General features: G+C 47.8%; 26 non-coding genes across 26 annotated transcripts; all 26 read right to left on the bottom strand.

Moving 5' to 3' along the window:
* Positions 1-1,105: 1,105 nt before the first annotated feature.
* On the bottom strand, positions 1,106-1,178 carry TRNAM-CAU (transfer RNA methionine (anticodon CAU)). Its single transcript has one exon. It is a non-coding gene; the product is annotated as a tRNA-Met (tRNA).
* Positions 1,179-1,255: 77 nt separating this feature from the next.
* Positions 1,256-1,328, bottom strand: TRNAM-CAU (transfer RNA methionine (anticodon CAU)). The gene has a single exon. It is a non-coding gene; the product is annotated as a tRNA-Met (tRNA).
* Positions 1,329-2,669: 1,341 nt separating this feature from the next.
* On the bottom strand, positions 2,670-2,742 carry TRNAV-CAC (transfer RNA valine (anticodon CAC)). Its single transcript has one exon. It is a non-coding gene; the product is annotated as a tRNA-Val (tRNA).
* Positions 2,743-4,218: 1,476 nt separating this feature from the next.
* TRNAM-CAU (transfer RNA methionine (anticodon CAU)) lies at positions 4,219-4,291 on the bottom strand. Its single transcript has one exon. It is a non-coding gene; the product is annotated as a tRNA-Met (tRNA).
* A 303-nt stretch (positions 4,292-4,594) lies between these two features.
* TRNAM-CAU (transfer RNA methionine (anticodon CAU)) lies at positions 4,595-4,667 on the bottom strand. The gene has a single exon. It is a non-coding gene; the product is annotated as a tRNA-Met (tRNA).
* A 1,409-nt stretch (positions 4,668-6,076) lies between these two features.
* Positions 6,077-6,149, bottom strand: TRNAM-CAU (transfer RNA methionine (anticodon CAU)). The gene has a single exon. It is a non-coding gene; the product is annotated as a tRNA-Met (tRNA).
* A 519-nt stretch (positions 6,150-6,668) lies between these two features.
* Positions 6,669-6,741, bottom strand: TRNAM-CAU (transfer RNA methionine (anticodon CAU)). The gene has a single exon. It is a non-coding gene; the product is annotated as a tRNA-Met (tRNA).
* Positions 6,742-7,096: 355 nt separating this feature from the next.
* On the bottom strand, positions 7,097-7,169 carry TRNAI-UAU (transfer RNA isoleucine (anticodon UAU)). The gene has a single exon. It is a non-coding gene; the product is annotated as a tRNA-Ile (tRNA).
* A 225-nt stretch (positions 7,170-7,394) lies between these two features.
* TRNAM-CAU (transfer RNA methionine (anticodon CAU)) lies at positions 7,395-7,467 on the bottom strand. Its single transcript has one exon. It is a non-coding gene; the product is annotated as a tRNA-Met (tRNA).
* A 76-nt stretch (positions 7,468-7,543) lies between these two features.
* On the bottom strand, positions 7,544-7,616 carry TRNAM-CAU (transfer RNA methionine (anticodon CAU)). The gene has a single exon. It is a non-coding gene; the product is annotated as a tRNA-Met (tRNA).
* A 522-nt stretch (positions 7,617-8,138) lies between these two features.
* On the bottom strand, positions 8,139-8,211 carry TRNAM-CAU (transfer RNA methionine (anticodon CAU)). The gene has a single exon. It is a non-coding gene; the product is annotated as a tRNA-Met (tRNA).
* A 770-nt stretch (positions 8,212-8,981) lies between these two features.
* Positions 8,982-9,054, bottom strand: TRNAM-CAU (transfer RNA methionine (anticodon CAU)). Its single transcript has one exon. It is a non-coding gene; the product is annotated as a tRNA-Met (tRNA).
* Positions 9,055-9,577: 523 nt separating this feature from the next.
* On the bottom strand, positions 9,578-9,650 carry TRNAM-CAU (transfer RNA methionine (anticodon CAU)). Its single transcript has one exon. It is a non-coding gene; the product is annotated as a tRNA-Met (tRNA).
* A 673-nt stretch (positions 9,651-10,323) lies between these two features.
* On the bottom strand, positions 10,324-10,396 carry TRNAM-CAU (transfer RNA methionine (anticodon CAU)). The gene has a single exon. It is a non-coding gene; the product is annotated as a tRNA-Met (tRNA).
* Positions 10,397-10,918: 522 nt separating this feature from the next.
* On the bottom strand, positions 10,919-10,991 carry TRNAM-CAU (transfer RNA methionine (anticodon CAU)). Its single transcript has one exon. It is a non-coding gene; the product is annotated as a tRNA-Met (tRNA).
* A 1,513-nt stretch (positions 10,992-12,504) lies between these two features.
* Positions 12,505-12,577, bottom strand: TRNAM-CAU (transfer RNA methionine (anticodon CAU)). The gene has a single exon. It is a non-coding gene; the product is annotated as a tRNA-Met (tRNA).
* A 374-nt stretch (positions 12,578-12,951) lies between these two features.
* On the bottom strand, positions 12,952-13,024 carry TRNAM-CAU (transfer RNA methionine (anticodon CAU)). The gene has a single exon. It is a non-coding gene; the product is annotated as a tRNA-Met (tRNA).
* An 817-nt stretch (positions 13,025-13,841) lies between these two features.
* Positions 13,842-13,914, bottom strand: TRNAM-CAU (transfer RNA methionine (anticodon CAU)). Its single transcript has one exon. It is a non-coding gene; the product is annotated as a tRNA-Met (tRNA).
* A 1,417-nt stretch (positions 13,915-15,331) lies between these two features.
* On the bottom strand, positions 15,332-15,404 carry TRNAM-CAU (transfer RNA methionine (anticodon CAU)). The gene has a single exon. It is a non-coding gene; the product is annotated as a tRNA-Met (tRNA).
* Positions 15,405-16,917: 1,513 nt separating this feature from the next.
* Positions 16,918-16,990, bottom strand: TRNAM-CAU (transfer RNA methionine (anticodon CAU)). The gene has a single exon. It is a non-coding gene; the product is annotated as a tRNA-Met (tRNA).
* A 77-nt stretch (positions 16,991-17,067) lies between these two features.
* TRNAM-CAU (transfer RNA methionine (anticodon CAU)) lies at positions 17,068-17,140 on the bottom strand. The gene has a single exon. It is a non-coding gene; the product is annotated as a tRNA-Met (tRNA).
* A 374-nt stretch (positions 17,141-17,514) lies between these two features.
* On the bottom strand, positions 17,515-17,587 carry TRNAM-CAU (transfer RNA methionine (anticodon CAU)). The gene has a single exon. It is a non-coding gene; the product is annotated as a tRNA-Met (tRNA).
* Positions 17,588-17,812: 225 nt separating this feature from the next.
* TRNAM-CAU (transfer RNA methionine (anticodon CAU)) lies at positions 17,813-17,885 on the bottom strand. Its single transcript has one exon. It is a non-coding gene; the product is annotated as a tRNA-Met (tRNA).
* A 2,552-nt stretch (positions 17,886-20,437) lies between these two features.
* On the bottom strand, positions 20,438-20,510 carry TRNAM-CAU (transfer RNA methionine (anticodon CAU)). The gene has a single exon. It is a non-coding gene; the product is annotated as a tRNA-Met (tRNA).
* Positions 20,511-20,587: 77 nt separating this feature from the next.
* Positions 20,588-20,660, bottom strand: TRNAM-CAU (transfer RNA methionine (anticodon CAU)). Its single transcript has one exon. It is a non-coding gene; the product is annotated as a tRNA-Met (tRNA).
* Positions 20,661-21,477: 817 nt separating this feature from the next.
* TRNAM-CAU (transfer RNA methionine (anticodon CAU)) lies at positions 21,478-21,550 on the bottom strand. Its single transcript has one exon. It is a non-coding gene; the product is annotated as a tRNA-Met (tRNA).
* Between the last annotated feature and the right edge of the window lie 1,184 nt (positions 21,551-22,734).

A 22,734-nucleotide genomic window follows, 5' to 3' on the forward strand; every position in this document is an offset into this window, starting at 1 on the left:
GAATGGGGGAAGGCCATTATACAGAATATGAAGTTGCTTTGTATACTTGGACATACAGGATAAAGGCCCATGCCCCGGTTGAGGATCGAACTCACGACCTTAAGATTATGAGACTTTCGCGCTGCCTGCTGCGCTACCGAGACTGCTAATTCTGCGGAATGTAAGGATAAAGACTAGGAAGGAGCTGTGTGTAAACATGGACATTCACGTTGAAAGACTAAGGCTCAGGGGAGGATCGAACCCACGACCATAAGACGAAGAGACTTACGTGCTGCCTACATAGGCTGCTAGAATGGGGGAAGGCAATTATATAGAATATGAAGTTGCTTTGTGTATACTTGGACATACAAGATGAAAGCCTATGCCCCGGGTGAGGATCGACCTCACGACCTTAAGATTATGAGACTTACGTGCTGCCTGCTTCGCTACCGAGGCTGCTCGATGGGGGAAGGGAAGCATAAAGAATATGAAGTTGCTTTGTGTATACTTGGACATACAGAATAAAAACCCTTGCCCCGGGTGAGGATCGAACTCACGACCTTAATATTATGAGACTTACGCGCTGCGTGCTACGCTACCGAGGCCGCCCGGGGTGGAGATTGCAAGTATAAAGAATAACAAGGAGCTTTGCGTAAAATTGGATGTTCATGTAAAATGCCTTTGCTGCAGGTGAGGATCGAACTAATAGCTTATGATTATGAGACTTACGCGCTGCCTGCTGCGCTACCGAGGCTGCTCGGTGTTGAAGGGCGAGGATAAGGAATATGGAGTTGCTTTGTGTATACTTGGGCTTACAAGATTATAGTCTTTGCCCCGGTTGAGGATCGAACTCAAGACCTTAAGATAATGAGACTTACGCGCTGCCTACTGCGCTACCGAGGGAGCTTGGTGTTGAAGGGCGAGGATAAGGAATATGGAGTTGCTTTGTGTATACTTGGACATACAAGATTAAAGCCTTTGCCCCGGTTGAGGATCGAACTCACGACCTTAATATTATGAGACTTACGCGCTGCCTGCTGCGCTACCGAGGCTGCTCGACGTGGCAAGGCGATTAAATAATATGAAGTTGCTTTGTGTATACTTGGACATACACGATAAAAGCCTATGCCCCGGGTGAGGATCGAACTCACGACCATAAGATTATGAGACTTACGCGCTGCCTGCTGCGCTACCGAGGCTGCTCGGTGGGGGAAGGCAATTATATAGAATATGAAGTTGCTTTGTGTATACTTGGACATACAAGATAAAAATCCTATGCCCCGGGTGAGGATCGAACTCACGACCTTAAGATTATGAGACTTACGCGCTGCCTGCTGCGCTACCGAGGCTGTTCGTTGTGCAAAATGCAAGTATAATGACTAAGAAGGAGCTTTGAGTTAACTTGGATGTACATTATAAAAGCCTCCGCGGCAGGTGAGGATCGAAGTCAACTCAGACTGTATGATTATGAGAATTACGCGCTGCCTGCTGCGCTACCCAGGCTACCCGACGTGGACGGGCGAGGATAAGGAATATGGAGTTGCTTTGTGTATACTTGGACATACAGGATGCAAGCCTATGCCCCGGGTGAGGATCGAACTCACGACCTTAAGATTAGAGACGCGCTGCCTGCTGCGCTACCGAGGCTGCTCGATGGGTGAAGGCAAGGATAAAGGATATGAAGTTGCCTTGTGTATACTTGGACATACAAGATAAAATCCTATGCCCCGGGTGAGGATCGAACTCACGACCTTAAGATTATGAGACGCGCTGCCTGCTGCGCTACCGAGGCTGCTCGATGGGGGAAGGCAAGCATAAAGAATATGAAGTTGCTTTGTGTATACTTGGACATACAGGATAAAAGCCCATGCCCCGGGTGAGGATCGAACTCACGACCTTAATATTATGAGACTTACGCGCTGCGTGCTACGCTACCGGTGCTGCTCGGGGGGGAGATGATCGAACTAATAGCTTATGATTATGAGACTTACGCGCTGCCTGCTGCGCTACCGAGGCTGCTCGGTGCTGAAGGGCAAGGATAAAGAATATGAAGTTGCTCTGTGTATACTTGGACATACAGGATGCAAGCCTATGCCCCGGGTGAGACTCGAACTCACGACCTGAAGATTATGAGACTTACGCGCTGCCTGCTGCGTTACCAAATCTGCACTTACCGGGCAATGTAAGGACAAAGAATAAGAAGGTGCTTTGTGTAAACGTGGACATAGAAGATTAAAGCCAATGCTCCAGGTGAGAATCGAACTCACGACCTTAGGATTATGAGATTTACGCGCTGCCTGCTGCGCTACCGAGGCTGCTCGTTGTTGAAGGGCAAGGATAAAGAATATGCTGTTGCCTTGTGTATACTTGGACATACATGGTAAAATCCTATGCCCCGGGTGAGGATCGAACTCACGACCTGAAGATTATGAGACATACGCGCTGCCTGCTGCGTTACCAAATCTGCACTTACCGGGCAATGTAAGGACAAAGAATAAGAAGGTGCTTTGTGTAAACGTGGACATAGAACATTAAAGCCAATGCCCCGAGTGAGGACCGATCTCACGACCTTAAGATTATGAGACCTACGCGCTGCCTACTGCGCTACGGAGGCTGTTCGATCTGGCAAGGCGAGGATACAGAATATGAAGTTGCTTTGTGTATACCTCGACATTCAGGATAAAAGCCCATGCCCCGGGTGAGGATCGAACTCACGACCTGAAGATCGTGAGACTTACGCGCTGCCTGCTGCGCTACCGCGGCTGTTCGGGGGGCAGAGTGCAAGTATAAAGAATAAGAAAGAGCTTTGTAAAAAATTGGATGTTCACGATAAAAGCCTTTGCCGCATGTAAGTTTCGAACTAAGACCGTATGATTATGAGTCTTTCGCGCGCTGCCTTCTGCGTTACCAAGTCTGCACTTACCGGGCAATGTAAGGACAAAGAATATGAAGGAGTTTTGTGTAAACGTGGACATAGAAGATTAAAGCCTATGACCCGGGTTAAAATCGAACTCACGACCTTAAGATTATGAGACACGCGCTGCCTGCTGCGCTACCGAGACTGCTCATTCTGCGGAATGTAAGGATAAAGACTAGGAAGGAGGTTTGTGTCCGCCTCTGTGGTGTAGTGGTTAGCGTGATTAGCTGCCAACCCCCGGAGGCCCGGGTTCGATTCCCGGCTCTGCCACGAAATTTGAAAAGGGCTGGAACGGGGTCCACTCAGCCTCGGGAGGTCAACTGAGTAGAGGTGGTTTTCCGTGGTTTCCCACTTCTCCTCCAGGCGAATGCCGGGATGGTACCTAACTTAAGGCCACGGCCGCTTCCTTCCCTCTTCCTTGCCTATCCCTTCCCATCTTCCCATCCCTCCACAAGGCCCCTGGTCCGCATAGCAGGTGAGGCCGCCTGGGCGAGGTACTGGTCATACTCCCCAGTTGTATCCCCCGACCAAGAGTCTGAAGCTCCAGGACACTGCCCTTGAGGCGGTAGAGGTGTGATCCCTCGCTAAGTCCGAGGGAAAAACCGAACCTGGAGGGTAAACAGATGATGATGATGAAGGAGGTTTGTGTAAACTGGTACATAGGCTGCTAGAATGGGGAGGCCAAGGATAAAGTATATAAAGCAGCTTTGTGTATAATAGACATACAAGATAAACGAATATATCCCTGGTGAGGATCGAAATCACGACCTTAACATTATGAGACTTACGCGCTGCGCTACCGAGGGTGCTCGATGGGTGAAGGCAATTATATAGAATATGAAGTTGCTTTGTGTACACTTGGACATACAAGATAGAAGCCTATGCCCCTGGTGAGGATCGAACTCACGACCTTAAGATTATGAGACTTACGCGCTGCGCTACCGAGGCTGCTCGATGGGTGAAGGCTATTATATAGAATATGAAGTTGCTTTGTGTATACTTGGACATATAAGATAAAAGCCTATGCCCCGGGTGACGGTCGAACTCACGACCTAAAGATTATGAGACTTACGCGCTGTCTGCTGCGCTACCGAGGCTGTTCTTTGTGCAGAGTGCAAGTATAATGACTAAGAAGGAGCTTTGATTTAACTTGGATGTTCACTATAAAAGCCTCCGCGGCAGGTGAGGATCGAACTCAGACTGTATGATTATGAGAATTACGCGCTGCCTGCTGCGCTACCCAGGCTACCCGACTTGGAACGGCGAGGATAAGGAATATGGAGTTGCTTTGTGTATACTTGGACATACAAGATAAAAGCCTATGCCCCGGGTGAGGATCGAACTCACGACCTTAAGATTATGAGACTTACGCGCTGCCTGCTGCGCTACCGAGGCTGTTCGTTGTGCAAAATGCAAGTATAATGACTAAGAAGGAGCTTTGAGTTAACTTGGATGTTCACTTTAAAAGCCTCTGCGGCTGCTCGGTGCTGAAGGGCAAGGATAAAGAATATGAAGTTGCTCTGTGTATACTTGGACATACAGGATGTAAGACTATGCCCCGGGTGAGGATCGAACTCACGACCTTAAGATTAGAGACGCGCTGCCTGCTGCGCTACCGAGGCAGCTCGATGGGTGAAGGCAAGGATAAAGAATATGAAGTTGCCTTGTGTATACTTGGACATACAAGATAAAATCCTATGCCCCGGGTGAGGATCGAACTCACGACCTTAAGATTATGAGACTTACGCGCTGCCTGCTGCGCTACCGAGGCTGCTCGATGGGGCCAGGCGAAGATAAACGAGTATGAAGTTGCTTTGTGTATACTTGGACATACCAGATTAAAGCCTATGCCCCGGGTGAGACTCGAAGTCACAACCTGAATATTATGAGACGCGCTGCCTGCTGCGTTACCAAATCTGCACTTACCGGGCAATGTAAACAAAGAATAAGAAGGTGCTTTGTGTAAACGTGGACATAGAAGATTAAAGCCAATGCCCCAGGTGAGGACCGAACTCACGACCTTAGGATTATGAGACTTACGCGCTGCCTGCTGCGCTACCGAGGCTGCTCGCTGTTGAAGGGCAACGATAAAGAATATGAAGTTGCTCTGTGTATAATTGGACATACAAGATAAAATATTTTGCCCCGAGTCAGGACCGAACTGACGACCTTAAGATTATGAGACCTACGCGCTGCTTACTGCGCTACCGAGGCTGCTCGATGTTGCAAGCAAGGATAAAGAATATGAAGTTGCTTTGTGTATACTTGGACATACAAGATAAAAGGCTATGCCCCGGGTGATATTCGAACTCACGACGTTAATATTATGAGACTTACGCGCTGCCTGCTGCGCTACCGAGGCTGTTCGTTGAGCAGAATGCAAGTATAATGACTAAGAAGGAGCTTTGAGTTAACTTGGATGTTCACTATAATAGCCTCTGCGGCAGGTGAAGTTCGAACTAAGACCGTATGATTATGAGTCTTTCGCGCGCTGCCTTCTGCGTTACCAAGTCTGCACTTACCGGGCAATGTAAGGACAAAGAATATGAAGGAATTTTGTGTAAACGTGGACATAGAAGAATAAAGCCTATGACCCGGGTGAAAATCGAACTCACGACCTTAAGATTATGAGACACGCGCTGCCTGCTGCGCTACCGCGACTGCTCATTCTGCGGAATGTAAGGATAAAGACTAGGAAGGAGCTTTGTGTAAAGTGGGACATTCATGTTGAAAGACAAAGCCTCAGGGCAGGATCAAACCCACGACCATAAGACTAAGAGACTTACGTGCTGCCTGCTGTGCTACATAGGCTGCTAGAATGGGGAGGCCAAGGATAAAGAATATAAAGCAGCTTTGTGAATAATAGACATACAAGATAAAAGAATATATCCCTGGCAAGGATCGAAATCACGACCTTAATATAATGAGACTTACGCGCTGCCTGCTGCGCTACCGAGGCTGCTCGATGGGTGAAGGCTATTATATAGAATATCAAGTTGCTTTGTGTATACTTGGACATACAAGATAAAAGCCTATGCCCCGGGTGAGGATCGAACTCACGACCTTAAGATTATGAGACGCGCTGCCTGCTGCGCTACCGAGGCTGCTCAATGGGGGAAGGCAATTATATAGAATATGAAGTTGCTTTGTGTATACATGGACATACAAGATAAAAGCCTATGCCCCGGGTGAGGATCGAACTCACGACCTTAAGATTATGAGACTTACGCGCTGCCTGCTGCGCTACCGAGGCTGTTCGGGATGCAGAGTGCAAGTATAAAGAATAAGAAAGAGCTTTGTAAAAAATTGGATGTTCACGATAAATGCCTTTGCCGCAGGTAAGGGTCGAACTAGGACCGTATGATTATGAGTCCTTCGCGCGCTGCCTGCTGCGTTACCAAGTCTGCACTTACCGGGCAATGTAAGGACAAAGAATACGAAGGAGTTTTGTGTAAACGTGGACATAGAAGAATAAAGCCTATGAGCCGGGTGAAAATTCGACTCACGAACTTATTATTATGAGACTTACGCGCTGCCTGCTGCGCTACCGAGACTGCTAATTCTGCGGAATGTAAGGATAAAGACTAGGAAGGAGCTGTGTGTAAACATGGACATTCATGTTGAAAGACTAAGCCTCACGGGAGGATCGAACCCACGACCATAAGACTAAGAGACTTACGTGCTGCCTACATAGGCTGCTAGAATGGGGAAGGCAATTATATAGAATATGAAGTTGCTTTGTGCATACTTGGACATACAAGATGAAAGCCTGTGCCTCGGGTGAGGATCGAACTCACGACCTTAAGATTATGAGACTTACGCGCTGCCTGCTGCGCTACCGAGGCTGCTCGGTGGGGAAGGCAATTATATAGAATATGAAGTTGCTTTGTGTATACTTGGACATACAGGATAAAAGCCCTTGCCCCGGGTGAGGATCGAACTCACGACCTTAATATTATGACACTTACGCTCTGCGTGCTACGCTACCGAGGCTGCTCGGGGTGGAGATTGCAAGTATAAAGAATAACAAGGAGCTTTGCGTAAAAACCCTTTGCTGCAGGTGAGGATCGAACTAATAGCTTATGATTATGAGACTTACGCGCTGCCTGCTGCGCTACCGAGGCTGCTCGGTGTTGAAGGGCGAGGATAAGGAATATGGAGTTGCTTTGTGTATATTTGGACATACAAGATTAAAGCCTATGCCCCGGGTGAGGATCGAACTCACGACCTTAAGATTATAACACTTACGCCCTGCCTACTGAGCTACCGAGGCTGCACGGTGCTGAAGGGCAAGGATAAAGAATATGAAGTTGCTCTGTGTATATTTGGACATAAAGGATGTAAGCCTATGTCCCGGGTGAGGATCGAACTCACGACCTTAAGATTATGAGACTTACGCGCTGCCTGCTGCGCTACCGCGGCTGCTCGACGGGGCCAGGCGAAGATAAAGAATATGAAGTTGCTTTGTGTATACTTGGACATACAAGATAAAAGCCTATGCCCCGGGTGAGGATCGAACTCACGACCTTAAGATTATGAGACTTACGCGCTGCCGGCTGCGCTTCCGAGGCTGCTCGATGGGTGAAGGCAATTATATAGAATATGAAGTTGTTTTGTGTATACTTGGACATACAAGGTAAAAGCCTATGCCCCGGGTGAGGATCGAACTCACGACCTTAAGATTATGAGACTTACGCGCTGCCTGCTGCGCTACCGAGGCTACTCAATGGGGTGAGACAATTATATAGAATATGAAGTTGCTTTGTGTATACTTGAACATACAAGATAAAAGTCTGTGCCCCAGGTGAGGATCGAAGTCATGACCTTAATATTATGAGACCTACGCGCTGCCTGCTGCGCTACCGAGGCTGTTCGTTGTGCAGAATGCAAGTATAATGACTAAGAAGGAGCTTTGAGTTAACTTGGATGTTCACTATAAAAGCCTCTGCGGCAGGTGAGGACCGAACTCAGACTGTATGATTATGAGACATACGCGCTGCCTGCTAAACTACCCAGGCTGTTCGACGTGGAAGGGCGAGGATAAGGAATATGGAGTTTCTTTGTGTATACTTGGACATAGAAGATTAAAGCCTTTGCCCCGGGTGGGGATCGAACTCACGACCTTAATATTATGAGACTTACGCGCTGCCTGCTGCGCTACCGAGGCTGCTCGACGTGGCAAGGCGATTAAAAGAATATGAAGTTGCTTTGTGTATACTTGGACATACAGGATAAAGGCCCTTGCCCCGGGTGAGGATCGAACTCACGACCATAAGATTATGAGACTTACGTGCTGCCTACTGCGCTACCGAGGCTGCTCGATGTTGCAAGGCAAGGATAAAGAATATGAAGTTGCTTTTTGTATACTTGGACATACAAGATAAAAGGCTATGCACCGGGTGATATTCGAACTCACGACCTTAATATTATGAGACTTACGCGCTGCCTGCTGCGCTACCGAGGCTGCTCGACGTGGCAAGGCGATTAAAAGAATATGAAGTTGCTTTGTGTATACTTCGACATACAGGATAAAAGCCTACGCCCCGGTGAGGATCGAAATCACGACCTTAAGATTATGAGACTTACGCGCTGCCTGCTTCGCTACTGAGGCTGCTCGATGGGGGAAGGCAAGCATAAAGAATAAAGGCCCATGCCCCGGGTGAGGTTCGAACCCACGACCATAAGACTAAGAGACTTACGTGCTGCCTACATAGGCTGCTAGAATGGGGGAAGGCCATTATACAAAATATGAAGTTGCTTTGTGTATACTTGGACATACAAGATAAAAGCCCATGCCCCGGGTGAGGATCGAACTCACGACCTTAAGATTATGAGACTTTCGCGCTGCCTGCTGCGCTACCGAGACTGCTAATTCTGCGGAATGTAAGGATAAAGACTAGGAAGGAGCTGTGTGTAAACATGGACATTCACGTTGAAAGACTAAGGCTCAGGGGAGGATCGAACCCACGACCATAAGACTAAGAGACTTACGTGCTGCCTACATAGGCTGCTAGAATGGGGGAAGGCAATTATATAGAATATGAAGTTGCTTTGTGTATACTTGGACATACAAGATGAAAGCCCATGCCCCGGGTGAGGATCGAACTCACGACCTTATGATTATGAGACTTACGCGCTGCCTGCTGCGCTACCGAGGCTGCTCGGTGTTGAAGGGCGAGGATAAGGAATATGGAGTTGCTTTGTGTATACTTGGGCATACAAGATTAGAGTCTTTGCCCCGGTTGAGGATCGAACTCAAGACCTTAAGATAATGAGACTTACGCGCTGCCTCTTGCGCTACCGAGGGAGCTTGGTGTTGAAGGGCGAGGATAAGGAATATGGAGTTGCTTTGTGTATACTTGGACATACAAGATTAAAGCCTTTGCCCCGGTTGAGGATCGAACTCACGACCTTAATATTATGAGACTTACGCGCTGCCTGCTGCGCTACCGAGGCTGCTCAATGGGGGAAGGCAATTATATAGAATATGAAGTTGCTTTGTGCATACTTGGACATACAAGATTAAAGCCTATGCCCCGGGCGAGGATCGAACTCACGACCTTAAGATTATGAGACTTACGCGCTGCCTACTGCGCTACGGAGGCTGCTCGATGTGGCAAGGCGAGGATAAAGAATATGAAGTTGCTTTGTGTATACTTCGACATTCAGGATAAAAGCCCATGCCCCGGGTGAGGATCGAACTCACGACCTTAAGATTATGAGACTTACGCGCTGCCTGCTGCGCTACCGAGGCTGTTCGTTGAGCAGAATGCAAGTATAATGACTAAGACGGAGCTTTGAGTTAACTTGGATGTTCACTATAAAAGCCTCTGCGGCAGGTGAAGTTCGAACTAAGACCGTATGATTATGAGTCTTTCGCGCGCTGCCTTCTGCGTTACCAAGTCTGCACTTACCGGGCAATGTAAGGACAAAGAATATGAAGGAGTTTTGTGTAAACGTGGACATAGAAGAATAAAGCCTATGACCCGGGTGAAAATCGAACTCACGACCTTAAGATTATGAGACACGCACTGCCTGCTGCGCTACCGAGACTGCTCATTCTGCGGATTGTAAGGATAAAGACTAGGAAGGAGCTTTGTGTAAACTGGGACATTCATGTTGAAAGACTAAACCTCAGGGGAGGATCGAACCTACGACCATAAGACTAGGAGACTTACGTGCTGCCTGCTGTGCTACATAGGCTGCTAGAATGGGGAGGCCAAGGATAAAGAATATAAAGCAGCTTTGTGAATAATAGACTTACAAGATAAAAGAATATATCCCTGGTGAGGATCGAAATCACGACCATAATATTATGAGACTTACGCGCTGCCTGCTGCACTACCGAGGCTGCTCGATGGGTGAAGGCTACTATATAGAATATGAAGTTGCTTTGTGTATACTTGGACATACAAGATAAAAGCCTATGCCCCGGGTGAGGATCGAACTCACGACCTTAAGATTATGAGACTTACGCGCTGCCTGCTGCGCTACCGAGGCTGCTCAATGGGGGAAGGCAATTATATAGAATATGAAGTTGCTTTGTGCATACTTGGACATACAAGATAAAAGGCTATGCCCCGGGTGATATTCGAACTCACGACCTTAAGATTATGAGACTTACGCGCTGCCTGCTGCGCTAGCGAGGCTGTTCGTTGTGCAGAATGCAAGTATAATGACTAAGTAGGAGCTTTGAGTTAACTTGGATGTTCACAATAAAAGCCTCTGCGGCTGGTGAGGACCGAACTCAGACCGTATGATTATGAGACATACGCGCTGCCTGCTGAACTACCCAGGCTGTTCGACGTGGAAGGGCGAGGATAAGGAATATGGAGTTTCTTTGTGTATACTTGGACATAGAAGTTTAAAGCCTTTGCCCCGGGTGGGGATCGAACTCACGACCTTAATATTATGAGACTTACGCGCTGCCTGCTGCGCTACCGAGGCTGCTCGACGTGGCAAGGCGATTAAAAGAATATGAAGTTGCTTTGTGTATACTTGGACATACAGGATAAAGGCCCATGCCCCGGGTGAGGATCGAACTCACGACCATAAGATTATGAGACTTACGTGCTGCCTACTGCGCTACCGAGGCTGCTCGATGTTGCAAGGCAAGGATAAAGAATATGAAGTTGCTTTTTGTATACTTGGACATACAAGATAAAAGGCTATGCACCGGGTGATATTCGAACTCACGACCTTAATATTATGAGACTTACGCGCTGCCTGCTGCGCTACCGAGGCTGCTCGACGTGGCAAGGCGCTTAAAGGAATATGAAGTTGCTTTGTGTATACTTGGACATACAGGATAAAAGCCTATGCCCCGGTGAGGATCGAAATCACGACCTTAAGATTATGAGACTTACGCGCTGCCTGCTTCGCTACTGAGGCTGCTCGATGGGGGAAGGCAAGCATAAAGAATAAAGGCCCATGCCCCGGGTGAGGTTCGAACCCACGACCATAAGACTAAGAGACTTACGTGCTGCCTACATAGGCTGCTAGAATGGGGGAAGGCCATTATACAGAATATGAAGTTGCTTTGTGTATACTTGGACATACAAGATAAAAGCCCATGCCCCGTGTGAGGATCGAACTCACGACCTTAAGATTATGAGACTTTCGCGCTGCCTGCTGCGCTACCGAGACTGCTAATTCTGCGGAATGTAAGGATAAAGACTAGGAAGGAGCTGTGTGTAAACATGGACATTCACGTTGAAAGACTAAGGCTCAGGGGAGGATCGAACCCACGACCATAAGACTAAGAGACTTACGTGCTGCCTACATAGGCTGTTAGAATGGGGGAAGGCAATTATATAGAATATGAAGTTGCTTTGTGTATACTTGGACATACAAGATGAAAGCCTATGACCCTGGTGAGGATCGATCTCACGACCTTAAGATTATGAGACTTACGTGCTGCCTGCTTCGCTACCGAGGCTGCTCGATGGGTGAAGGGAAGCATAAAGAATATGAAGTTGCTTTGTGTATACTTGGACATACAGATTAAAAACCCTTGCCCCGGGTGAGGATCGAACTCACGACCTTAATATTATGAGACTTACGCGCTGCGTGCTACGCTACCGAGGCTGCTCGGGGTGGAGATTGCACGTATAAAGAATAACAAGGAGCTTTGCGTAAAATTGGATGTTCATGTAAAATGCCTTTGCTGCAGGTGAGGATCGAACTAATAGCTTATGATTATGAGACTTACGCGCTGCCTGCTGCGCTACAGAGGCTGCTCGGTGTTGAAGGGCGAGGATAAGGAATATGGAGTTGCTTTGTGTATACTTGGGCATACAAGATTAAAGTCTTTGCCCCGGTTGAGGATCGAACTCATGACCTTAAGATAATGAGACTTACGCGCTGCCTACTGCGCTACCGAGGGAGCTTGGTGTTGAAGGGCGAGGATAAGGAATATGGAGTTGCTTTGTGTATACTTGGACATACAAGATTAAAGCCTTTGCCCCGGTTGAGGATCGAACTCACGACCTTAATATTATGAGACTTACGCGCTGCCTGCTGCGCTACCGAGGCTGCTCGACGTGGCAAGGCGATTAAATAATATGAAGTTGCTTTGTGTATACTTGGACATACACGATAAAAGCCTATGCCCCGGGTGAGGATCGAACTCACGACCTTAAGATTATGAGACTTACGCGCTGCCTGCTGCGCTACCGAGGCTGCTCGAAGGGGGAAGGCAAGCATAAAGAATATGAAGTTGCTTTGTGTATACTTGGACATACAGGATAAAAGCCCATGCCCCTGGTGTGGATCGACTCACGACCTTAATATTATGAGACTTACGCGCTGCGTGCTGCACTACCGAGGCTGCTCGGGGGGGAAGATTGCAAGTATAAGGAATAACAAGGACCTTTGCGTAAAATTGGATGTTCATGTAAAATGCCTTTGCCGCAGGTGAGGATCGAACTAATAGCTTATGATTATGAGACTTACGCGCTGCCTGCTGCGCTACCGAGGCTGCTGGGCGTTGAAGGGCGAGGATAAGGAATATGGAGCTGCTTTGTGTATACTTGGACATACAAGATTAAAGCCTATGCCCCGGGTGAGGATCGAACTCACCACCTTAAGATTATGAGACTTACGCGCTGCCTACTGCGCTACCGAGGCTGCTCGGTGCTGAAGGGGAAGGATAAAGAATATGAAGTTGCTCTGTGTATACTTGGACATACAGGATGTAAGCCTATGCCCCGGGTGAGGATCGAACTCACGACCTTAAGATTAGAGACGCGCTGCCTGCTGCGCTACCGAGGCTGCTCGATGGGTGAAGGCAAGGATAAAGAATATGAAGTTGCCTTGTGTATACTTGGACATACAAGATAAAATCCTATGCCCCGGGTGAGGATCGAACTCAGGACCTTAAGATTATGAGACTTACGCGCTGCCTGCTGCGCTACTGAGGCTGCTCGATGGGGCCAGGCGAAGATAAACGAATATGAATTTGCTTTGTGTATACTTGGACATACTGGATTAAAGCCTATGCCCCGGGTGAGACTCGAAGTCACGACTGAAGATTATGAGACTTACGCGCTGCCTTCTGCGTTACCAAATCTGCACTTACCCGGCAATGTAAGGACAAAGAATAAGAAGGTGCTTTGTGTAAACGTGGACATAGAGGATTAAAGCCAATACCCCAGGTGAGGATCGAACTCACGACCTAAGGATTATGAGACTTACGCGCTGCCTGCTGCGCTACCGAGGCTGCTCGTTGTTTAAGGGCAAGGATAAAGAATATGAAGTTGCTCTGTGTATAATTGGACATACAAGATAAAATCTTTTGCCCCGAGTGAGGGCCGAACTGACGACCTTAAGATTATGAGACCTACGCGCTGCCTACTGCGCTACGGAGGCTGCTCGATGTGGCAAGGCGAGGATAAAGAATATGAAGTTGCTTTGTGTATACTTCGACATTCAGGATAAAAGCCCATGCCCCGGGTGAGGATCGAACTCACGACCTTAAGATTATGAGACTTGCGCGCTGCCTGCTGCGCTACCGAGGCTGTTCGTTGAGCAGAATGCAAGTATAATGACTAAGACGGAGCTTTGAGTTAACTTGGATGTTCACTATAAAAGCCTCTGCGGCAGGTGAAGTTCGAACTAAGACCGTATGATTATGAGTCTTTCGCGCGCTGCCTTCTGCGTTACCAAGTCTGCACTTACCGGGCAATGTAAGGACAAAGAATATGAAGGAGTTTTGTGTAAACGTGGACATAGAAGAATAAAGCCTATGACCCGGGTGAAAATCGAACTCACGACCTTAAGATTATGAGACACGCACTGCCTGCTGCGCTACCGAGACTGCTCATTCTGCGGATTGTAAGGATAAAGACTAGGAAGGAGCTTTGTGTAAACTGGGACATTCATGTTGAAAGACTAAACCTCAGGGGAGGATCGAACCTACGACCATAAGACTAGGAGACTTACGTGCTGCCTGCTGTGCTACATAGGCTGCTAGAATGGGGAGGCCAAGGATAAAGAATATAAAGCAGCTTTGTGAATAATAGACTTACAAGATAAAAGAAAATATCCCTGGTGAGGATCGAAATCACGACCATAATATTATGAGACTTACGCGCTGCCTGCTGCACTACCGAGGCTGCTCGATGGGTGAAGGCTACTATATAGAATATGAAGTTGCTTTGTGTATACTTGGACATACAAGATAAAAGCCTATGCCCCGGGTGAGGATCGAACTCACGACCTTAAGATTATGAGACTTACGCGCTGCCTGCTGCGCTAACGAGGCTGCTCGATGGGTGACGGCAATTATGTAGAATATGAAGTTGCTTTGTTTATACTTGGACATACAAGATAAAAGACTATGCCCCGGGTGAGGATCGAACTCACGACCTTAAAATTATGAGACTTCCGCGCTGCCTGATGCGCTACCGAGGCTGCTCAATGGGGGAAGGCAATTATATAGAATATGAAGTTGCTTTGTGCATACTTGGACATACAAGATAAAAGGCTATGCCCCGGGTGATATTCGAACTCACGACCTTAATATTATGAGACTTACGCGCTGCCTGCTGCGCTAGCGAGGCTGTTCGTTGTGCAGAATGCAAGTATAATGACTAAGTAGGAGCTTTGAGTTAACTTGGATGTTCACAATAAAAGCCTCTGCGGCAGGTGAGGACCGAACTCAGACTGTATGATTATGAGACATACGCGCTGCCTGCCGAACTACCCAGGCTGTTCGACGTGGAAGGGCGAGGATAAGGAATATGGAGTTTCTTTGTGTATACTTGGACATAGAAGATTAAAGCCTTTGCCCCGGGTGGGGATCGAACTCACGACCTTAATATTATGAGACTTACGCGCTGCCTGCTGCGCTACCGAGGCTGCTCGACGTGGCAAGGCGATTAAAAGAATATGAAGTTGCTTTGTGTATACTTGGACATACAGGATAAAGGCCCATGCCCCGGGTGAGGATCGAACTCACGACCATAAGATTATGAGACTTACGTGCTGCCTACTGCGCTACCGAGGCTGCTCGATGTTGCAAGGCAAGGATAAAGAATATGAAGTTGCTTTTTGTATACTTGGACATACAAGATAAAAGGCTATGCACCGGGTGATATTCGAACTCACGACCTTAATATTATGAGACTTACGCGCTGCCTGCTGCGCTACCGAGGCTGCTCGACGTGGCAAGGCGATTAAAAGAATATGAAGTTGCTTTGTGTATACTTGGACATACAGGATAAAAGCCTATGCCCCGGTGAGGATCGAAATCACGACCTTAAGATTATGAGACTTACGCGCTGCCTGCTTCGCTACTGAGGCTGCTCGATGGGGGAAGGCAAGCATAAAGAATAAAGGCCCATGCCCCGGGTGAGGTTCGAACCCACGACCATAAGACTAAGAGACTTACGTGCTGCCTACATAGGCTCCTAGAATGGGGGAAGGCCATTATACAGAATATGAAGTTGCTTTGTGTATACTTGGACATACAGGATAAAGCCCCATGCCCCGGTTGAGGATCGAACTCACGACCATAAGACTAAGAGACTTTCGCGCTGCCTGCTGCGCTACCGAGACTGCTAATTCTGCGGAATGTAAGGATAAAGACTAGGAAGGAGCTGTGTGTAAACATGGACATTCACGTTGAAAGACTAAGGCTCAGGGGAGGATCGAACCCACGACCATAAGACTAAGAGACTTACGTGCTGCCTACATAGGCTGTTAGAATGGGGGAAGGCAATTATATAGAATATGAAGTTGCTTTGTGTATACTTGGACATACAAGATGAAAGCCTATGACCCTGGTGAGGATCGATCTCACGACCTTAAGATTATGAGACTTACGTGCTGCCTGCTTCGCTACCGAGGCTGCTCGATGGGTGAAGGGAAGCATAAAGAATATGAAGTTGCTTTGTGTATACTTGGACATACAGATTAAAAACCCTTGCCCCGGGTGAGGATCGAACTCACGACCTTAATATTATGAGACTTACGCGCTGCGTGCTACGCTACCGAGGCTGCTCGGGGTGGAGATTGCACGTATAAAGAATAACAAGGAGCTTTGCGTAAAATTGGATGTTCATGTAAAATGCCTTTGCTGCAGGTGAGGATCGAACTAATAGCTTATGATTATGAGACTTACGCGCTGCCTGCTGCGCTACCGAGGCTGCTCGGTGTTGAAGGGCGAGGATAAGGAATATGGAGTTGCTTTGTGTATACTTGGGCATACAAGATTAAAGTCTTTGCCCCGGTTGAGGATCGAACTCAAGACCTTAAGATAATGAGACTTACGCGCTGCCTACTGCGCTACCGAGGGAGCTTGGTGTTGAAGGGCGAGGATAAGGAATATGGAGTTGCTTTGTGTATACTTGGACATACAAGATTAAAGCCTTTGCCCCGGTTGAGGATCGAACTCACGACCTTAATATTATGAGACTTACGCGCTGCCTGCTGCGCTACCGAGGCTGCTCGACGTGGCAAGGCGATTAAATAATATGAAGTTGCTTTGTGTATACTTGGACATACACGATAAAAGCCTATGCCCCGGGTGAGGATCGAACTCACGACCTTAAGATTATGAGACTTACGCGCTGCCTGCTGCGCTACCGAGGCTGCTCGGTGGGGGAAGGCAATTATATAGAATATGAAGTTGCTTTGTGTATACTTGGACATACAAGATAAAAAGCCTATGCCCCGGATGAGGATCGAACTCACGACCTTAAGATTATGAGACTTACGCGCTGCCTGCTGCGCTACCGAGGCTGTTCGTTGTGCAAAATGCAAGTATAATGACTAAGAAGGAGCTTTGAGTTAACTGGGATGTACACTATAAAAGCCTCCGCGGCAGGTGAGGATCGAAGTCAACTCAGACTGTATGATTATGAGAATTACGCGCTGCCTGCTGCGCTACCCAGGCTACCCGACGTGGACGGGCGAGGATAAGGAATATGGAGTTGCTTTGTGTATACTTGGACATACAGGATGCAAGCCTATGCCCCGGGTGAGGATCGAACTCACGACCTTAAGATTAGAGACGCGCTGCCTGCTGCGCTACCGAGGCTGCTCGATGGGTGAAGGCAAGGATAAAGAATATGAAGTTGCCTTGTGTATACTTGGACATACAAGATAAAATCCTATGCCCCGGGTGAGGATCGAACTCACGACCTTAAGATTATGAGACTTACGTGCTGCCTGCTGCGCTACCGAGGCTGCTCGCTGGGGGAAGGCAAGCATAAAGAATATGAAGTTGCTTTGTGTATACTTGGACATACAAGATAAAATCTTTTGCCCCGAGTGAGGGCCGAACTGACGACCTTAAGATTATGAGACCTACGCGCTGCCTACTGCGCTACGGAGGCTGCTCGATGTGGCAAGGCGAGGATAAAGAATATGAAGTTGCTTTGTGTATACTTCGACATTCAGGATAAAAGCCCATGCCCCGGGTGAGGATCGAACTCACGACCTTAAGATTATGAAACTTACGCGCTGCCTGCTGCGCTACCGAGGCTGTTCGTTGAGCAGAATGCAAGTATAATGACTAAGACGGAGCTTTGAGTTAACTTGGATGTTCACTATAAAAGCCTCTGCGGCAGGTGAAGTTCGAACTAAGACCGTATGATTATGAGTCTTTCGCGCGCTGCCTTCTGCGTTACCAAGTCTGCACTTACCGGGCAATGTAAGGACAAAGAATATGAAGGAGTTTTGTGTAAACGTGGACATAGAAGAATAAAGCCTATGACCCGGGTGAAAATCGAACTCACGACCTTAAGATTATGAGACACGCACTGCCTGCTGCGCTACCGAGACTGCTAATTCTGCGGAATGTAAGGATAAAGACTAGGAAGGAGCTTTGTGTAAACTGGGACATTCATGTTGAAAGACTAAACCTCAGGGGAGGATCGAACCTACGACCATAAGACTAGGAGACTTACGTGCTGCCTGCTGTGCTACATAGGCTGCTAGAATGGGGAGGCCAAGGATAAAGAATATAAAGCAGCTTTGTGAATAATAGACTTACAAGATAAAAGAATATATCCCTGGTGAGGATCGAAATCACGACCATAATATTATGAGACTTACGCGCTGCCTGCTGCACTACCGAGGCTGCTCGATGGGTGAAGGCTACTATATAGAATATGAAGTTGCTTTGTGTATACTTGGACATACAAGATAAAAGCCTATGCCCCGGGTGAGGATCGAACTCACGACCTTAAGATTATGAGACTTACGCGCTGCCTGCTGCGCTAACGAGGCTGCTCGATGGGTGAAGGCAATTATGTAGAATATGAAGTTGCTTTGTTTATACTTGGACATACAAGATAAAAGCCTATGCCCCGGGTGAGGACCGAACTCTGACTGTATGATTATGAGACATACGCGCTGCCTGCTGAACTACCCAGGCTGTTCGACGTGGAAGGGCGAGGATAAGGAATATGGAGTTTCTTTGTGTATACTTGGACATAGAAGATTAAAGCCTTTGCCCCGGGTGGGGATCGAACTCACGACCTTAATATTATGAGACTTACGCGCTGCCTGCTGCGCTACCGAGGCTGCTCGACGTGGCAAGGCGATTAAAAGAATATGAAGTTGCTTTGTGTATACTTGGACATACAGGATAAAGGCCCATGCCCCGGGTGCGGATCGACCTCGCGACCATAAGATTATGAGACTTACGTGCTGCCTACTGCGCTACCGAGGCTGCTCGATGTTGCAAGGCAAGGATAAAGAATATGAAGTTGCTTTTTGTATACTTGGACATACAAGATAAAAGGCTATGCACCGGGTGATATTCGAACGCACGACCTTAATATTATGAGACTTACGCGCTGCCTGCTGCGCTACCGAAGCTGCTCGACGTGGCAAGGCGATTAAAAGAATATGAAGTTGCTTTGTGTATACTTGGACATACAGGATAAAAGCCTATGCCCCGGTGAGGATCGAAATTACGACCTTAAGATTATGAGACTTACGCGCTGCCTGCTTCGCTACTGAGGCTGCTCGATGGGGGAAGGCAAGCATAGAGAATAAAGGCCCATGCCCCGGGTGAGGTTCGAACCCACGACCATAAGACTAAGAGACTTACGTGCTGCCTACATAGGCTGCTAGAATGGGGGAAGGCCATTATACAGAATATGAAGTTGCTTTGTATACTTGGACATACAGGATAAAGGCCCATGCCCCGGTTGAGGATCGAACTCACGACCTTAAGATTATGAGACTTTCGCGCTGCCTGCTGCGCTACCGAGACTGCTAATTCTGCGGAATGTAAGGATAAAGACTAGGAAGGAGCTGTGTGTAAACATGGACATTCACGTTGAAAGACTAAGGCTCAGGGGAGGATCGAACCCACGACCATAAGACTAAGAGACTTACGTGCTGCCTACATAGGCTGCTCGATGGGGGAAGGGAAGCATAAAGAATATGAAGTTGCTTTGTGTATACTTGGACATACAGAATAAAAACCCTTGCCCCGGGTGAGGATCGAACTCACGACCTTAATATTATGAGACTTACGCGCTGCGTGCTACGCTACCGAGGCCGCCCGGGGTGGAGATTGCAAGTATAAAGAATAACAAGGAGCTTTGCGTAAAATTGGATGTTCATGTAAAATGCCTTTGCTGCAGGTGAGGATCGAACTAATAGCTTATGATTATGAGACTTACGCGCTGCCTGCTGCGCTACCGAGGTTGCTCGGTGTTGAAGGGCGAGGATAAGGAATATGGAGTTGCTTTGTGTATACTTGGGCTTACAAGATTAAAGTCTTTGCCCCGGTTGAGGATCGAACTCAAGACCTTAAGATAATGAGACTTACGCGCTGCCTACTGCGCTACCGAGGGAGCTTGGTGTTGAAGGGCGAGGATAAGGAATATGGAGTTGCTTTGTGTATACTTGGACATACAAGATTAAAGCCTTTGCCCCGGTTGAGGATCGAACTCACGACCTTAATATTATGAGACTTACGCGCTGCCTGCTGCGCTACCGAGGCTGTTCGACGTGGCAAGGCGATTAAATAATATGAAGTTGCTTTGTGTATACTTGGACATACACGATAAAAGCCTATGCCCCGGGTGAGGATCGAACTCACGACCATAAGATTATGAGACTTACGCGCTGCCTGCTGCGCTACCGAGGCTGCTCGGTGGGGGAAGGCAATTATATAGAATATGAAGTTGCTTTGTGTATACTTGGACATACAAGATAAAAATCCTATGCCCCGGGTGAGGATCGAACTCACGACCTTAAGATTATGAGACTTACGCGCTGCCTGCTGCGCTACCGAGGCTGTTCGTTGTGCAAAATGCAAGTATAATGACTAAGAAGGAGCTTTGAGTTAACTTGGATGTACACTATAAAAGCCCCCGCGGCAGGTGAGGATCGAAGTCAACTCAGACTGTATGATTATGAGAATTACGCGCTGCCTGCTGCGCTACCCAGGCTACCCGACGTGGACGGGCGAGGATAAGGAATATGGAGTTGCTTTGTGTATACTTGGACATACAGGATGCAAGCCTATGCCCCGGGTGAGGATCGAACTCACGACCTTAAGATTAGAGACGCGCTGCCTGCTGCGCTACCGAGGCTGCTCGATGGGTGAAGGCAAGGATAAAGGATATGAAGTTGCCTTGTGTATACTTGGACATACAAGATAAAATCCTATGCCCCGGGTGAGGATCGAACTCACGACCTTAAGATTATGAGACGCGCTGCCTGCTGCGCTACCGAGGCTGCTCGATGGGGGAAGGCAAGCATAAAGAATATGAAGTTGCTTTGTGTATACTTGGACATACAGGATAAAAGCCCATGCCCCGGGTGAGGATCGAACTCACGACCTTAATATTATGAGACTTACGCGCTGCCTGCTACGCTACCGAGGCTGCTCGGGGGGGAGATTGCAAGTATAAAAAATAACAAGGAGCTTTGCGTAAAATTGGATGTTCATGTAAAATGCCTTTGCTGCAGGTGAGGATCGAACTAATAGCTTATGATTATGAGACTTACGCGCTGCCTGCTGCGCTACCGAGGATGCTCGGTGTTGAATTGCGAGGATAAGGAATATGGAGTTGCTTTGTGTATACTTGGACATACAAGATTAAAGCCTATGCCCCGGGTGAGGATCGAACTCACGACCTTAAGATTATGAGACTTACGCGCTGCCTACTGAGCTACCGAGGCTGCTCGGTGCTGAAGGGCAAGGATAAAGAATATGAAGTTGCTCTGTGTATACTTGGACATACAGGATGCAAGCCTATGCCCCGGGTGAGACTCGAACTCACGACCTGAAGATTATGAGACTTACGCGCTGCCTGCTGCGTTACCAAATCTGCACTTACCGGGCAATGTAAGGACAAAGAATAAGAAGGTGCTTTGTGTAAACGTGGACATAGAAGATTAAAGCCAATGCTCCAGGTGAGATTCGAACTCACGACCTTAGGATTATGAGATTTACGCGCTGCCTGCTGCGCTACCGAGGCCGCTCGTTGTTGAAGGGCAAGGATAAAGAATATGCTGTTTCCTTGTGTATACTTGGACATACATGGTAAAATCCTATGCCCCGGGTGAGGATCGAACTCACGACCTGAAGATTATGAGACTTACGCGCTGCCTGCTGCGCTAACGAGGCTGCTCGATGGGTGAAAGCAATTATGTAGAATATGAAGTTGCTTTGTTTATACTTGGACATACAAGATAAAAGCCTATGCCCCGGGTGAGGATCGAACTCACGACCTTAAGATTATGATACTTCCGCGCTGCCTGATGCGCTAACGAGGCTGCTCGATGGGTGAAGGCAATTATGTAGAATATGAAGTTGCTTTGTTTATACTTGGACATACAAGATAAAAGCCTATGCCCCGGGTGGGGATCGAACTCACGACCTTAAGATTATGAGACTTCCGCGCTGCCTGATGCGCTACCGAGGCTGCTCAATGGGGCAAGGCAATTATATAGAATATGAAGTTGCTTTGTGTATACTTGGACATACAAGATAAAAGCCTATGCCGCGGGTGAGGATCGAACTCACGACCTCAAGATTATGAGACTTACGCGCTGCCTGCTGTGCTACCGAGGCTGTTCGTTGTGCGGATAGCAAGTGTAATGACTAAGAAGGAGCTTTGAGTTAACTTGGATGTTCACTATAAAAGCCTCTGCGGCAGGTGAGGACCGAACTCAGACTGTATGATTATGAGACATACGCGCTGCCTGCTGAACTACCCAGGCTGTTCGACGTGGGAGGGCGAGGATAAGGAATATGGAGTTTCTTCGTGTATACTTGGACATAGAAGATTAAAGCCTTTGCCCCGGGTGGGGATCGAACTCACGACCTTAATATTATGAGACTTACGCGCTGCCTGCTGCGC

This window comes from Anabrus simplex, chromosome 3, assembly GCF_040414725.1.
Source record: "Anabrus simplex isolate iqAnaSimp1 chromosome 3, ASM4041472v1, whole genome shotgun sequence".
Lineage (NCBI taxonomy): Eukaryota > Metazoa > Arthropoda > Insecta > Orthoptera > Tettigoniidae > Anabrus > Anabrus simplex.